The 14,534-nt window shown below is 42.8% G+C and overlaps 1 pseudogene; it reads left to right on the top strand.

The window, feature by feature from the left end:
* LOC139163087 (zinc finger protein 850-like) overlaps positions 1–13,608 on the top strand; it is a 28,411-nt pseudogene extending 14,803 nt beyond the window's left edge.
* Positions 13,609–14,534: the final 926 nt, after the last annotated feature.

The raw sequence follows: 14,534 nt of genomic DNA, 5'->3' as shown, positions 1-14,534 counted from the left end.
ATAAAAATGAAACTAATCCCTTAACATGTATTTTACAGACAAGGAGGATGACAAGAGGAACACTCTGGACAACAGAGAATGAGAAGCAGTCTTAAAATGCAAGAGAAGCCATCAATCAACATTTTTTCCATTTCCTCCAGAAAGTGTAAACTCTTCTCTGTCCTCAGCAGATGGGAGACAAGGGAGAGAATTAAAAAAAACAAAGTTTTGAGCTGGGGAAAAAAGAGTATGTGGAACTGAAGCAAATATTATCTAAGCAGCCAAGGGGGATGATATCAAAATAAAGAAAAAATACAGTGGTACCTCTACTTAAGAACGCCTCTACTTAGCAAAACAGGCCTGTGACATTTGGATGTTTACCCCACCTCCACCTCCACAGTCCTTGGGACAGGAGCTGGGCCAGAGCTAAGCACAGCACTTTTCTAGACAAGAACCGGGTGTTCAAGATTTTTTTTGCCTCTCCTTAAGAACCACTTTGTACTTAAGAACCTGAGCCCAGAAAAATTTCCCAGGAAATTTGAGACTGGCACGAAGACCCGGCCAGTTTCCTGCCATTCCCCCTTTAATCCCGGCCATCTGGGCTGCCAGAGGAGCCTTTTGGTGGCGCTTAAGGAGGCTTTGGCAGTCCAGAGTGAACGGAGCATTTTCCTTTCTCTGGGAATAAACCTCTACCAGCGCCCAGATCAAAGAAATGTTCCCTTCGCTCTGGGCAGCCGAGGAATCACCATAGCGAAGGAAAGGGGCCAGCTACAAAGTGAGCGAGCGAGAGGAGAGGGGAGCCCTTCAGCATGGGAAGGAAGAGGCAGCAGATAGGAGCAGCAGCAGCCAGTGTATGGGAGGCAGCCTCGCACCAGGTATATGGGAGGCACCTGCTCCTCGCCGCCTCAGAGTCCCTCTTTATTTTTTAAGCCTTAAAGTTTTGGATTTGTTTGATTCCCCTCACTTCTTTCCTTCGACAGCAACTGTCCTCCTCCTCTTCTTCCTCCTCCTCCCACCCAAATTCCGAGCTTTTATTTCTTTCCTAATGGGTTTGCACACATTATTTGATTTTACATTGATTCCTATGGGAAAAATCACTTCTACTTAAGAACGTCTCTACTTAAGAACCTGGTCACGAAATGAATTAAGTAGAGGTACCACTGTAACTGGAACTCAAAGAAGTCAAAGAACCTCCACGTAATAGAGGATAAATATTTTTGGCCTACTCAAGACTCCAGGAATATCAGTGTGGGAAAAACACAAATTGCAGATCACAGCTGATTATGGACTCCCAATCTGACAAAAGATTTAACATGCAGACCAATTTGATGAAAGACAAGAAAACTCATACAATGAAGAAACTTTTTGAATGTCCTGATTGTGGGAAAGGTTTCACCCGGAATTCTGACCTGGTGATACACCAGAGAACTCACACGGGAGAAAAACCATATGAGTGTCCATATTGTGGAAAAAGTTTCAGTCAGAAATCCCACCTGGTGGCACATAGGAGGATTCACACAGGAGAAAAACCATATGAGTGTCCAGTTTGTGGGAAAAGTTTCTGTCAGAATTCCTCCCTGGTGGAACATCAGAGGACTCACACAGGAGAGAAACCATATAAGTGTCCGGATTGTGGGAAAGGTTTCACTCGCAATTCTAGCCTGGTGGTACACAAGAGGATTCACACAGGAGAGAAACTATATAAGTGTCCGGATTGTGGGAAATGTTTTAATCAGAATTCCAAGCTAATGATACACCAGAGGACTCACACAGCGGAACAACCATACAAATGTGCTGATTGTGAGAAAAGTTTCACTGGCAATGCCAACCTGGTGATTCACCAGAGGATTCATACGGGAGAGAAACCATTTGTGTGTTTGGATTGTGGGAAAAGTTTCAGTCGCAATTACAACCTGGTGGAACATCAGAGGACTCACACAGGAGAAAAACCATATGAGTGTCCAGATTGTGGAAAAGGCTTTAGTCAGAATTCCAACCTGGCGAGACATCGGAGGACTCACACAGTAGAAAAACCATATGAATGTTTTGATTGTGGGAAATGTTTCCACGATAATTCCAACCTGGTGAAACATCAAAGGATTCACACAGGAGAGAAACCATATGAGTGTCCGGTTTGTGGGAAAAGTTTCAGTCAGAATCCCAACCTGGTGGTTCACCAGAGGACTCACACAGGAGAGAAACCATATGAGTGTTTGGATTGTGGGAAAAGTTTCAGTCGGAATTACAACCTAGTGGAACATCAAAGGACTCACACAGGAGATAAACCATATGATTGTCTTGAATGTGGGAAAAACTTTAGTCAGAAATCCCATTTGGTGATACACTGGAGGTCTCACACAGGAGAAAAACTACATGAATGTCCGGATTGTGGGAAAGATTTCAGTACTAGATCTAGCCTTGTAAATCATGTAAAGTTACACATAGGGGAGTAACCATTCAACAACCCAGATTGCAGACAAACATTGTTTTACACAAAATCCCTCCCTTATAATATGCAAGAGATTGGACTTGAAGAAAAACCTGATGTGTGTAGAGGAAGTTTGTTATTTGTCTCATTTGTAACCCAGATGAACAATTACCATTTAATTTCTTGCATGATTCTTTTTAGTGAAAATGTGCCCTGCAGCACTTTATGGCACTGAATTCTGAGTAGCAACAACAGGGACTGAAAGCTATCTCCATGCTATGGAAATGCAAAAACTCTGTTGGATATTGGGCTTCTCCCTTCCTGATCACAATAGCCAATATTGTGATAGTCAGTAGCCGCCGACCTTGCGGGCATCCAAAATAGAGATGGCAACTGCAACCGACCAGAGAGGTAGGAGAAGAACCATTGAAGAATAGTGCCTCCCACTCCCAACCCCTCCAGCCGGCGCAGAAGAATACCATGGTTGATGGTATCGAAAGCTGCTGAGAGGTCGAGAAACACCAGGACAGAGAATAAACGTACGTCTTTTATTGAGAGGTAGAAATGCTGCTTTCCATTCTAGTGATGCGCTACAGCAGTGTTTTTCAACCAGTGTGCCGTGGCACACCAGTGTGCCATGAGACATGGTCAGGTGTGCCGCGAAGAAGGAAGCTCAGGTTCCAACTTTTTGCAGAGAGAGTGTGTGTGTGAGAGAGAGAGAGAGAGAGAGAGAAAGAAAAAGAAAGAAAGAAAGAAAGAGAGAGATAGAGAGAGAGAAAGCAAGAGAAAGAAAAGAGAGAAAGCAAGTGTTAGAGAGAAAGAAAGCAAGAGAGAGAGAGAAAGAAAGCAAGAGAGAAAGAAAACGAGAGAGAGAGAGACAAGGAGAGGAATGGAGAGAGAGAGAAAGAAAGCAAGAGAGAGAGAAAAGGAGAGGAATGGAGAGAGAGAGAGAAATGAGCAAAAAGGGGAGGAAAAAAAGAGAAATGAGAAAATGATTGAGACAGAGAATGAGAGGAAAAAGAGAGAAACAAAAGAAAGAGAGAAGTGACTCTTGATTTAAAGCATATGATAAAAAGCACCCAAAGAATAAGAGAGAAAACCCCCCCAGCCCTCACCTGTTTTTGGAAATGGTTCAAAAGTGTGTATAAAAATACACACACAAGGGTGGGGAGGAGACAGGGATGGAAAAAGAGAGGAGAGTGTGCCCCAGGATTTTAAAATGTAAAAAATGTGCCGCGGCTCAAAAAAGGTTGAAAATCACTGCGCTACAGTATAGCGAGGCAAGAGCTAAATTGAAAAAGGGTATCGGGGATGCTAAAGCCACATACAGACAGAGGATTGAACATCTTTTTGAAAATTCAGACCCTTGTCGGGTACGGCAAGGCCTGCGTCAAATTACAGGGCAGAGAAATAAAAATAGTCTGTCTAGCAGTAGTGATTCTTTGGCTGAGCAGCTAAATCAATTCTTCAGTCGTTTTGAGGTGGAAACAGGAACGACCATCACTCCAACATCCACCACTGATAGTACGTTGCTGACACCTACTATTGACAGACAACCACTTCTACTGCAGATATCCGATGGGAGACACGCTTTCCAGAATGTTAATATCCAGAAGGCAGCCGGTCCTGATGGAATTACGGGACAAGTTGTTAGAGACTGTGCTGCAGAGCTAGCTGGAGTGTTCCCGGATATTTTCAATCTATCCCTGTTGCAGTGCTCTACCCCTACCTGTTTGAAGACATCTATTATAGTACCAGTCCCCAAGCAGACGGTGGTGGTGTCCCTTAATGATTACAGACCAATAGCTCTGACATCTGTTATCATGAAATGTTTTGAGTAAATAAGTACGTACATACATACATACATACATACATACATACATACATACATACAATCAGTATTCCAGTATTTGAGGGGCTGCCACAGTAAACTTATTTTCCAAAGCATTAGATGGCAGGGCAAGAAACAGTGGTTGGAAACTAAATCAAGGAGGGAAGCAACGTGGACCTGAGAAGAAACTTCTTAACAGCGAGGACAATTTTATTTATTTATTTATTTATAAGATTTGTATGCCGCCCCTCTCTGTAGACTCAGGGTGGCTCACAAAAATAATAAAACAATATACAGAGAACAAATCTAATATTTAAAATCTAAAAACCCATTATTTAAAGAACATACAACACAAGCATACCATACATAAAACTATATAGGCCTGGGGGGAAATTTCTCAATTCCCCCATGCCTGACGCAGAGGTGGGTTTTAAGGAGTTTGCGAAAGGCGAGGGGGGGGGCAATCCTAATCTCCGGGGGGGGGCCAGCTGGTTCCAGAGGGTTGGGGCCACCACAGAGAAGGCTCTTCCCTTGGGTCCTGCCAGACGACATTGTTTAGTCGACGGGACCCGGACAAGGCCAACTCTGTGTGACGTAACCGGTCACTGGGATTCGTGCGGCAGAAGGCGGTCTCGGAGATATTATCCAGTGGAACAGCTTGCCTTCAGATCTTATTGTGATTCAGTCTGAGGCTCCTCAGGGAACGGCTGGAACTCTACCGGCTCCATGCTCAGAGGGGGAGGACGAGGAACAGGAGGAGGAGGAGGAGGACTAGGCAGATGGGGAAGAGGAATGTCAGGACGAGGAGGAGGGAGAACAGCCTGAGACCCCCAGGGGGAGCTCTCCCCAGCGAGTAGCCTGGAGTCATTAGATGAGAACGCACAAGCCATCATAGATATGAGGCAGAGAAGGGCAGCACAAAGAAGGGGACAATTAGCCAGGTATTTCCATCCCTAATAGGCAACAGCTGGGTTTGGGTGTGGTTCTCAGAAAGGTTGAAAAGGCAGGCCCGCCCTTCCTGTATTGTGGAGAGTTATCTTTTGGGAGTCCTGTGACCTTGCTTCGATCCTTGATGTCTCTGATTCTGGCTTGTGGCCTTGAAGGCTGAAAATTTGTGGGAGGCGTGGGTTTTATTATCTACAGTGGTGTGTGTGCCAGCAAGAAGCCTGTTGTATTGTCTGGCCGTCGTGACTCTTCTGTGAAGCTTCATAGCATTCCAGTTTGTAAGAACAGTTTTTGTTATCTGTGTTTGTTTTCAAAGATATAAAATGACTTTGCTTTTTACCAGCGTGTCTGGCTACTCTTTTTAGTTGGTGTTGACGTCTGGGGGAACCCAGACAGAACAGATCTTGTGGGTGCTTCATCACTAGAGGTTTTTAAGAAGAGACTGGTGTCCCTTAATGATTATAGACCAATAGCTCTGACATCTGTTATCATGAAATGTTTTGAGAGACTGGTGTTGAACTCTATTAAGGCTAGTCTTCCACCTACTTTGGACCCATACCAATTTGCATATAGGAGTAATAGATCAACTGATGATGCTGTGTCTATTGTGGTCCATACTGTACTGAACCATTTGGAACAACAGGGAACTTATGTAAGGCTGTTATTTGTGGATTATAGCTCTGCTTTTAACACTATTCTACCCAACAGGATGTTTTTTAAAATGTCTAATTTGGGTATAAACCAGAGGATTTGTTTGTGGGTAAAGGATTTTTTGACAGATAGGCCACAGTCAGTAAGGATGGGATCTCATTATTCTTCTATTCAGATACTGTGCACAGGAGCCCCCCAGGGTTGTGTGCTAAGCCCTTTATTCTTTGTACACACATGATTGCATCCCACTGTATAACACCAATGCAATTATTAAATTTGCAGATGATACGACAGTGGTGGGGCTCATTAATAAGAACAATGAGTCTGCTTATAGAAATGAAGTACCAGGGCTTATATTATGGTGTAAAGAAAGCAATCTTACACTTAACACCAAAAAACCCAAAGAACTGATAATTTACTTTAGGAGGAAGAAAGATGTATATTCACCATTGAACATAAATGGCGAGGAGGTGGAGAGGGTTGGTAGTTTCAAATTTATGGGCACTTATATCGCAGAAGACCTCTCATGGACTATGAATGTCAATATGCTTGTGAAGAAGGCACAAAAGAGGCTGTACTTCCTGAGAATGATCAGGAAGATAAATTTATCTCGGCATCTACTGTTGTCCTACTATCGCAGCACCATTGAGAGTGTCTTGACATATGGCATTCTAGCTTGGTATGGGAGCAGCTCTGTAGCGAACAAAAAAGCTCTACAGAGAATTATTAAAACTGCCCTGAACATCATTGGGCACCAGCTACCCGCCCTGGATGACATCTTCACATCTCGCTGTTCTAGGAAGGTGCATACTATTCTCAAAGACTCTTCTCATCCTGCTTACAATCTCTTTGAATTGTTGCCTTCTGGCAGAAGATATAGAACAACTAGAACTCGGACCACACATTTCCTGAATAGTTTTTATCCCAGAGCTATACTCACACTTAACAACGAACTAAAGGGTCACCATCAGTGGACTGTTGGACAATATTATTCGGTTTGTCATGTAGATGGTTGAGTGGTTCAGGGTGGGGAATTTGTAGTGGGTGGAACATCTATTCTACTTTTTTATTGTATTTTTTATTCTATTTTTAAATTAACCTATTCCGATTTTATGTATGGTGGGATTGGTCTCTGGGTGTCACACAACTTTCGTTGCCAATGACAATTCGTTGTTTTTGACAATGACAATGACAATAAATTTTTTATTATTATTATCATCATCATCATCATCATCATCATTAAACCCCTGTCCCGGGCCCACCAGAGATCATTAGCTCAGACAAGCACCTAGGACAGTTATGGCTAACCTATGGCACAGGTGCCACAGGTGACACGCAGAGCCATATATGCTGGCATGTGAGCCATTGACCTAGCTCACCTCCAGCACACCTGTGAGCACTGGCTAGCTGATTTTTGGCTCGCATTGAGGATCTGGGAGGCCATTTTTAGCATCTGGAGTGCCTCCGGGGAGATGGGGGAGGGCGTTTTTGCCCTCTCCAGGCTCCAAAGAAGCCTCCAGAGCCTGGGGGAGATGAAACATGGGCCTACCAGGCCCACCAGAAGTTGGGAAACCGGCTGTTTCTAGCCTCCAGAGGGCCTCTGGGGTGGGAGGCTGGGGAGGCATTGAATTATGGGTGCGATAATGCGCACCCGCCCGCTTTTTGAACCCGAGGGGAAAAGGTTCACCATCACTGACACAACAGCACGTGAACTCCATTTTTCCTTTTGCCTATACAGTATATCCAGCCATGACCCCATACAAATCTGATCACAGCCATTATAACATTAAAGGACATGTTCTTGCAGAGGAACAGGAAGCTCAAATACAAAACCCAAAGATGTAAAACCCCATCCACTCTCAACCCTATTTTGCCAGCTGTCCCAGAACTCATTGGTTATGTTCATCATCAAATGTCCTTTCCAATCAGACTCCATTTTATTTATTTGTTTGTCAATTATAGGATGGTAATTTGTACCATTTTATTTTTATTCCCGGCTTGTATGTGAACTATATGGACTTTTCTTTCAACAGGTGATGTGCCCCAGATAGTCCTTTCACTAGGTGGCAAAGTCAGGCTACAAGCCGAGGTTGAGTTGTAGTCTCACACTGGCAACGTTTCATTCCTCTCTTCTGTTGGAAAACGGCAGTTCGTTAAGGGGGCGGGAGGGGAATCCTGTCTCCAGAGCGGTGGTTCTCAACCTTGGGGTCGGGACCCCTTTGGGGGTTGAATGACCATTTCATGGGGGTTGCCTGAGACCCTGGGAAAAGACAAATTTACCCTGGTATTAGGAACTAAAGCTTCTATTCTGGCATCTAGGAACATATTTTTACGACAGATCAGGCGTTCCTTCCTGTCAATCAGCTCAAAGCTCTGTTGGGAGAATTGGCGCTAGATTTATGGTTGGGGGTCACCACAACACGAGGATCTGTATTAAGGGGTCATGGCCTTAGAAAGGTTGAGAACCACTGCTCCAGAGAAAGAATGAGCGTATTTTCAGGCTCGCGGCTCTAAGTGGAGCTATAACACAACAGCAGTCCCTGGAACGCTATAATAGCTGAGGTGCGACATCCAACGGTTGGCAATGCAGCTGAGGCGAAAGGAGTTAAAACCAGCGAGTTTAAACCAGACGGGATGTCAAGGAGAGGAGAAGAGCAAAGGAACTACCTCTTCCGGCTCATTAATGGAAGGATGGAGGCGTGGCAAAGTGCGGTCGTGCTCCTCCTAGGGCGGAAGCAGCAGCTGGAAGGTGGGCAGCTTGGAGGAGAAGCCGGCAGTCAGTAAGGCTCGTTGGGGTCCTCCGAGGGGCAAAAGCAGAGAAGAAACGAAGTTGAAGCATGTAAGCTGCTGCTGGATGTTCTTTCTCTCCCCAAGCGTTATTACACTTATGCTGGATGATTTAAATGTGCTGCCTGTAAATTTTCTGCTGGGAAATGGGAGGGACTGAAATTGAAATGCCTGGAGAGTAAAATGTTGTGCAATATTTTTTTTTAAATAAACTTTATTAAATTAAATGTTGTTGTTACTGCTGCATGATTTAAATATGCTGCCTATTATTTTCTGCTGGGAAATAGGAGAGACTGAAATTGAAACGCCTGGAGAGTAAAACACGTGAAGACACGGTTGCAATATTTTGGGTGTGGCTTGGTCTAGAGCAGGGATAGGCAAAGTTGGCTCTTCAAGGACATGTGGACTTCAACACCCAGAATTCCTGAGCGCCCATAATTGATTCAGGGATTCTGGGAGTTGAAGTCCAAAAGTCATAGAGAAGAGGCAAATTTGCCTACCCCTGGTCTAGAGAAAAGAAGGACTAAGAGAGACCTGACAGCAGTATTCCAGGATTTGAGAGATTGCCACAAATAGAAGGGGGCCCGATGTATTTTCAAAGCACCAGAAGGCAAGAGAAGAAGAAATGGATAGGAACCACTCAGTATTCCAGTATTTGAGGGGCTGCCACAGTAAACTTATTTTCCAAAGCATTAGATGGCAGGGCAAGAAACAGTGGTTGGAAATTAAATCAAGGAGGGAAGCAACCTGGGCCTGAATCTTAACAGCGAGGACACTTTTATTTATTTATTTTAAGGAGTTTGCGAAAGGCAAGGAGGGTGGGGGCAATCCTAATCTCTGGGGGGAGCTGGTTCCAGAGGGTCGGAGCCACCACAGAGAAGGCTCTTCCTCTGGGTCCCGCCAGATGACATTGTTTAGTCGACGGGACCCGGATAAGGCTAACTCTGTGGGACCTAACCGGTCGCTAGGATTCGTGCGGCAGAAGGCGGTCTCGGAGATATTTTCCACTGCAACAGCTTGCCTTCAGATCTTGTGGGTGCTTCATCACTAGAGGTTTTTAAGAGGAGACTGGACAGCCAGCTGTTTGAAAAGATCTCTTAACCTGAATTGGGAGTTGGACTAGAAAACCCACAAGGACCCATCCCGCTCTATTCTGAATATGAGATTTTATATCTGCCATCTCCCTCATTCTCTTCAGATATTATTATTTATTATTTATTTATTGGATTTGTATGCCGCCCTTGTCCATGGACTCGGGGCAGCTAACAACATGTCAATAAAACAATATATAAATTACAATCGGATCCAATTAATATAGATAATTAAGTAAAAACATTATAAAAATTAAATATCACATTCAACATTCAGTGGCCAGAGGCTGGGATCTAATGCCTCCAAGCCTGGCAGCATAAATAGGTTTTCAAGTACAGTACTTTCGAAAGGCGAGGAGGGTAGGGCAGTGTGAATCTCTGGGGGGAGCTGATTCCAGAGATTATTATGTTGATTTCCTGGCAAGTGAGGAGCCTCATAGGTATACAGTAATGGGTGATTTAAATCTTGCATAGAATTTGGGCACCATTTCATCTCTTAGCATCTTCACATGTCTAAATTTAGATCAAAACATTTGAATACACTTCTAGGACATTTTGCATACTGAAAAGCAGATAGGTTTTATACATAAATTAATTATTTTTATTTAGGCATGCATTTGTGTGTGATTTACTCCAGACAAAAAATAATGTTGTGATTGATGTGATATTTGAACCTGGATCTAGTAGTCTTATACATGCCAAATGAATCATAATTAATGTTAGAGCTGAACCTAGAACTTTGGTGTTTCTTCTTTCATGGTAATATATGGTGGTTGGGATTTTTTGGCTGCGTTTCCATGTCCTACACCAAAATTTTAAATAACAATGAAACTAATCCCTTAATATGTATTTTACAGACAAGGAGCATGACAAGAGGAACACTCTGGACAACAGAGAATGAGAAGCAGTCTTAAAATGCAAGAGAAGCCATCAATCAACATTTTTTCCATTTCTTCCAGAAAGTGTAAACTCTTCTCTGTCCTCAGCAGATGGGAGACAAGGGAGAGAATTTAAAAAACCAAGTTTTGAGCTGGAAAGAAAATATTTGGAATGTGGCAAAAGCTTTACTCAAGAAATCTTTCTCATTATTCATGGAAGGACCCATACTGGAGACAAGAACTCCCACTGACAAAAGATTTAGCATGCAGAACAATTTGATGAAAGACAAGAAAACTCATACAGTGAAGAAACTTTTTGAATGTCCGGATTGTGAGAAAAGTTTCACCCGGAATTCTGATCTGGTGAGACATCGGAGGACTCACACGGGAGAAAAACCATATGAGTGTCTATATTGTGGAAAAAGTTACAGTCAGAAACCCCACCTGATGGCACATAGGATGATTCACACAGGAGAAAAACGATATGAATGTTTTGATTGTGGGAAATGTTTCCAGGATAATTCCAAGCTGGTGACTCACCGGAGGACTCATACAGGAGAGAAACCATATGAGTGTCCAGATTGTGGGAAAAGATTCAGTCAGAAACCCCACCTGGCGGCACATAGGATGATTCACACAGGAGAAAAACCATATGAATGTTTCGATTGTGGGAAATGTTTCCAGGATAATTCCAAGCTGGTGATTCACCAGAGGACTCATACAGGAGAGAAGCCATATGAGTGTCCGGTTTGTGGGAAAAGTTTCAGTCAGAATCCCAACCTGGTGGAACATCAGAGGATTCACACAGGAGAAAAACCATATGAGTGTCCAGATTGTGGAAAAGGCTTCAGTAAGAATTCCAATCTGGTGAAACATCAGAGGACTCACACAGTAGAAAAACCATATAAATGTTTTGATTGTGGGAAATGTTTCCAGGATAATTCCAACCTGGTGAAACACCAGAGGACTCACACAGGAAAGAAACGATATGAGTGTCCGGTTTGTGGGAAAAGTTTCAGTAAGAATCCCAACCTGGTGGAACATCAGAGGACTCACACAGGAGAAAAACCATATGAGTGTCCAGATTGTGGAAAACGCTTCAGTCACAATTCCAATCTGGTGAGACATCGGAGGAGTCATACAGGAGAGAAACCATATGAGTGTTTGTATTGTGGGAAAAGTTTCAGTCGGAATTACAACCTAGTGGAACATCAAAGGACTCACACAGGAGATAAACCATATGATTGTCTTGAATGTGGGAAATAGTCAGAAATCCCATTTGGTGATACACTGGAGGTCTCACACAGGAGAAAAACCACATGAATGTCCGGATTGTGGGAAAGATTTCAGTACTAGATCTAGCCCTATAAATCATGTAAAGTTACACATAGGGGAGTAACCATTCAACAACCCAGATTGCAGACAAACAGTGTTTTACACAAAATCCCTCCCTTATAATATGCAAGAAATTGGACTTGAAGAAAAACTTAATGTGTGTAGAGGAATTTTGTTATTTGTCTCGTTTGTAACCCAGATGAACATTTGCCATTTAATTTCTTGCATGATTCTTTTTAGTGAAAATGTGCCCTGCAGCTCTTTATGGCACTGAATTCTGGGTAACAACAGCAGGGACTAAAAGCTATCTCCATGCCATGGAAATGCAAACACTCTGTTGGATATTGGGCTTCTCGCTTCCTGATCACAATAGCCAATATTGTGATAGTCAGTAGCCACCGACCTTGCAGGCATCCAAAATAGAGATGGCAAGACACCATCAACTAAGATATGCAAGCCTTGGGCCTGTGCTATGGAGATGCAGTTGACCGGGCAAACTGATGTACAGTGATTCGAAAAGCAAATCATGCACTTGTGGGAATACACGAGAACAGACCTGGGCAAAGTGTGGCCTGAGGGCCGGATGCGGCCTGCCTGCTGTCTGTGACCCGCTCATGGAGGTTGGAAGGGAAGGGAAGGGAAGGGAAGGGAAGGAAGGAAGGAAGGAAGGAAGGAAGGAAGGAAGGAAGGAAGGAAGGAAGGAAGGAAGGAAGGAAGGAAGGAAGGAGAAATGGAGGGAGGAAAGAAGGAGAAATTCTCTTTCCGTGCCCTTTTGTTCATTGGTTTCATTTTCCTTTCCAAGAAATTTAAAGCAAACCCTCCACCCCATCTCTCAGGGGGGGAAAGTGAAGGAGGAGGAAGAAAAGGAATCCAAAGCTAATTTCAGGCAAAGCCTCCACTATGTTTTCTCAGCTGACAATATAGGTCAGTTGAAGAGAGGCACCTGAAAGGAATATTTTGAAAGAGAAGTAAAGAACTGCCCCAAAGCAGAAATAAAAGGCATAGAAAACCAGGCATCTGGAGAAGGAAGGAATGGGAAATGGAGGGAACAAGGAAGGAAGGAAGGGGTGGGCAAATAATTTATAATTATAATATAATTATAATATATAATAATTTATAATTATAATATAATTAACTCAGTTCTACCCAATAGTATACAATATTGGGTAGAACTGAGTTAATTATATTAATCTGGCCCTCTAAAACCATCCCAATTTCTCATGTGGCCCCATGGCAGAATTAATTGCCCAGCCCTGCACTAGAAAGAAGATTATTTTTAGTGGAACATGTCTTATCATCAAAGAACACAATAGAAGAGAATAGAAGGACAGGACAGGATAGGAGAACAATCTGTATTATATCTGCCACCTTAAGTTATTTCTACATACAATAAAGGGGGATAGAAATATGTATACGGTATATGTATTTTTATTCAGTAACGAAATGTACGGTATATGGCAGCTCAATTCATAAGACTCCACATGGTTTACAGCAACAAAACCTTATTATAGAAAGCAATAAATCGCATATGTTGCAGGTGGCAAAATGGAAAGCCTCTGCATTTAAAATATACTTGCCCTGTAAACACAGGGTACTTCTACTAAGGTTGATGGCATTTTCATGATCTGGGAATCCCCAAAAGGTGATTCTTGCTTTTGTTCCATTTAAAAGTTAACTACACCACCTGGCTTTACTAAGTATTTATTTTAATTTATTTTATTAATTTTGTCCAACAAGTATAGGATTGTAGTTTGTATAAGCATAACATACAGTAAGTAGAAAGTAATGATAAAAGAAGAAAATAGGACAGTAGGACAGGGATAGAAACATAGAAACATCGAAGACTGACGGCAGAAAAAGACCTCATGGTCCATCTAGTCTGCCCTTATACTATTTTCTGTATTTTATCTTAGGATGGATATATGTTTATCCCAGGCATGTTTAAATTCAGTTATTGTGGATTTACCAACCACATCTGCTGGAAGTTTGTTCCAAGGATCTACTACTCTTTCAGTGAAATATTTCCTCACGTTGCTTTTGATCTTTCCCCCAACTAACTTCAGATTGTGTCCCCTTGTTCTTCTGTTCACTTTCCTATTAAAAACACTTCCCTCCTGGACCTTATTTAACCCTTTAACATATTTAAATGTTTCCATCATGTCCCCCCTTTTCCTTCTGTCTTCCAGACTATACAGATTGAGTTCATTAAGTCTTTCCTGATACGTTTTATGCTTAAGACCTTCCACCATTCTTGTAGCCTGTCTTTGGACCCGTTCAATTTTGTCAATATCTTTTTGTAGGTGAGGTCTCCAGAACTGAACACAGTACTGTATTCCAAATGTGGTCTCACCAGCGCTCTATATAAGGGGATCACAATCTCCCTCTTCCTGCTTGTTATACCTCTAGCTATGCAGCCAAGCATCCTACTTGCTTTTCCTACTGCCTGACCACACTGCTCATCCATTTTGAGACTGTCAGAAATCACTACCCCTAAATCCTTCTCTTCTGAAGTTTTTGCTAACACAGAACTGCCAATGCAATACTCAGATTGAGGATTCCTTTTCCCCAAGTGCATTATTTTACATTTGGAAACATTAAAGTGCAGTTTC

This window comes from Erythrolamprus reginae, chromosome 2 (assembly GCF_031021105.1).
Source record: "Erythrolamprus reginae isolate rEryReg1 chromosome 2, rEryReg1.hap1, whole genome shotgun sequence".
Classification (NCBI taxonomy): domain Eukaryota; kingdom Metazoa; phylum Chordata; class Lepidosauria; order Squamata; family Dipsadidae; genus Erythrolamprus; species Erythrolamprus reginae.
Note: the sequence above shows the minus strand (reverse complement) of the source record. Positions and strands in the feature narration are given on the sequence as shown.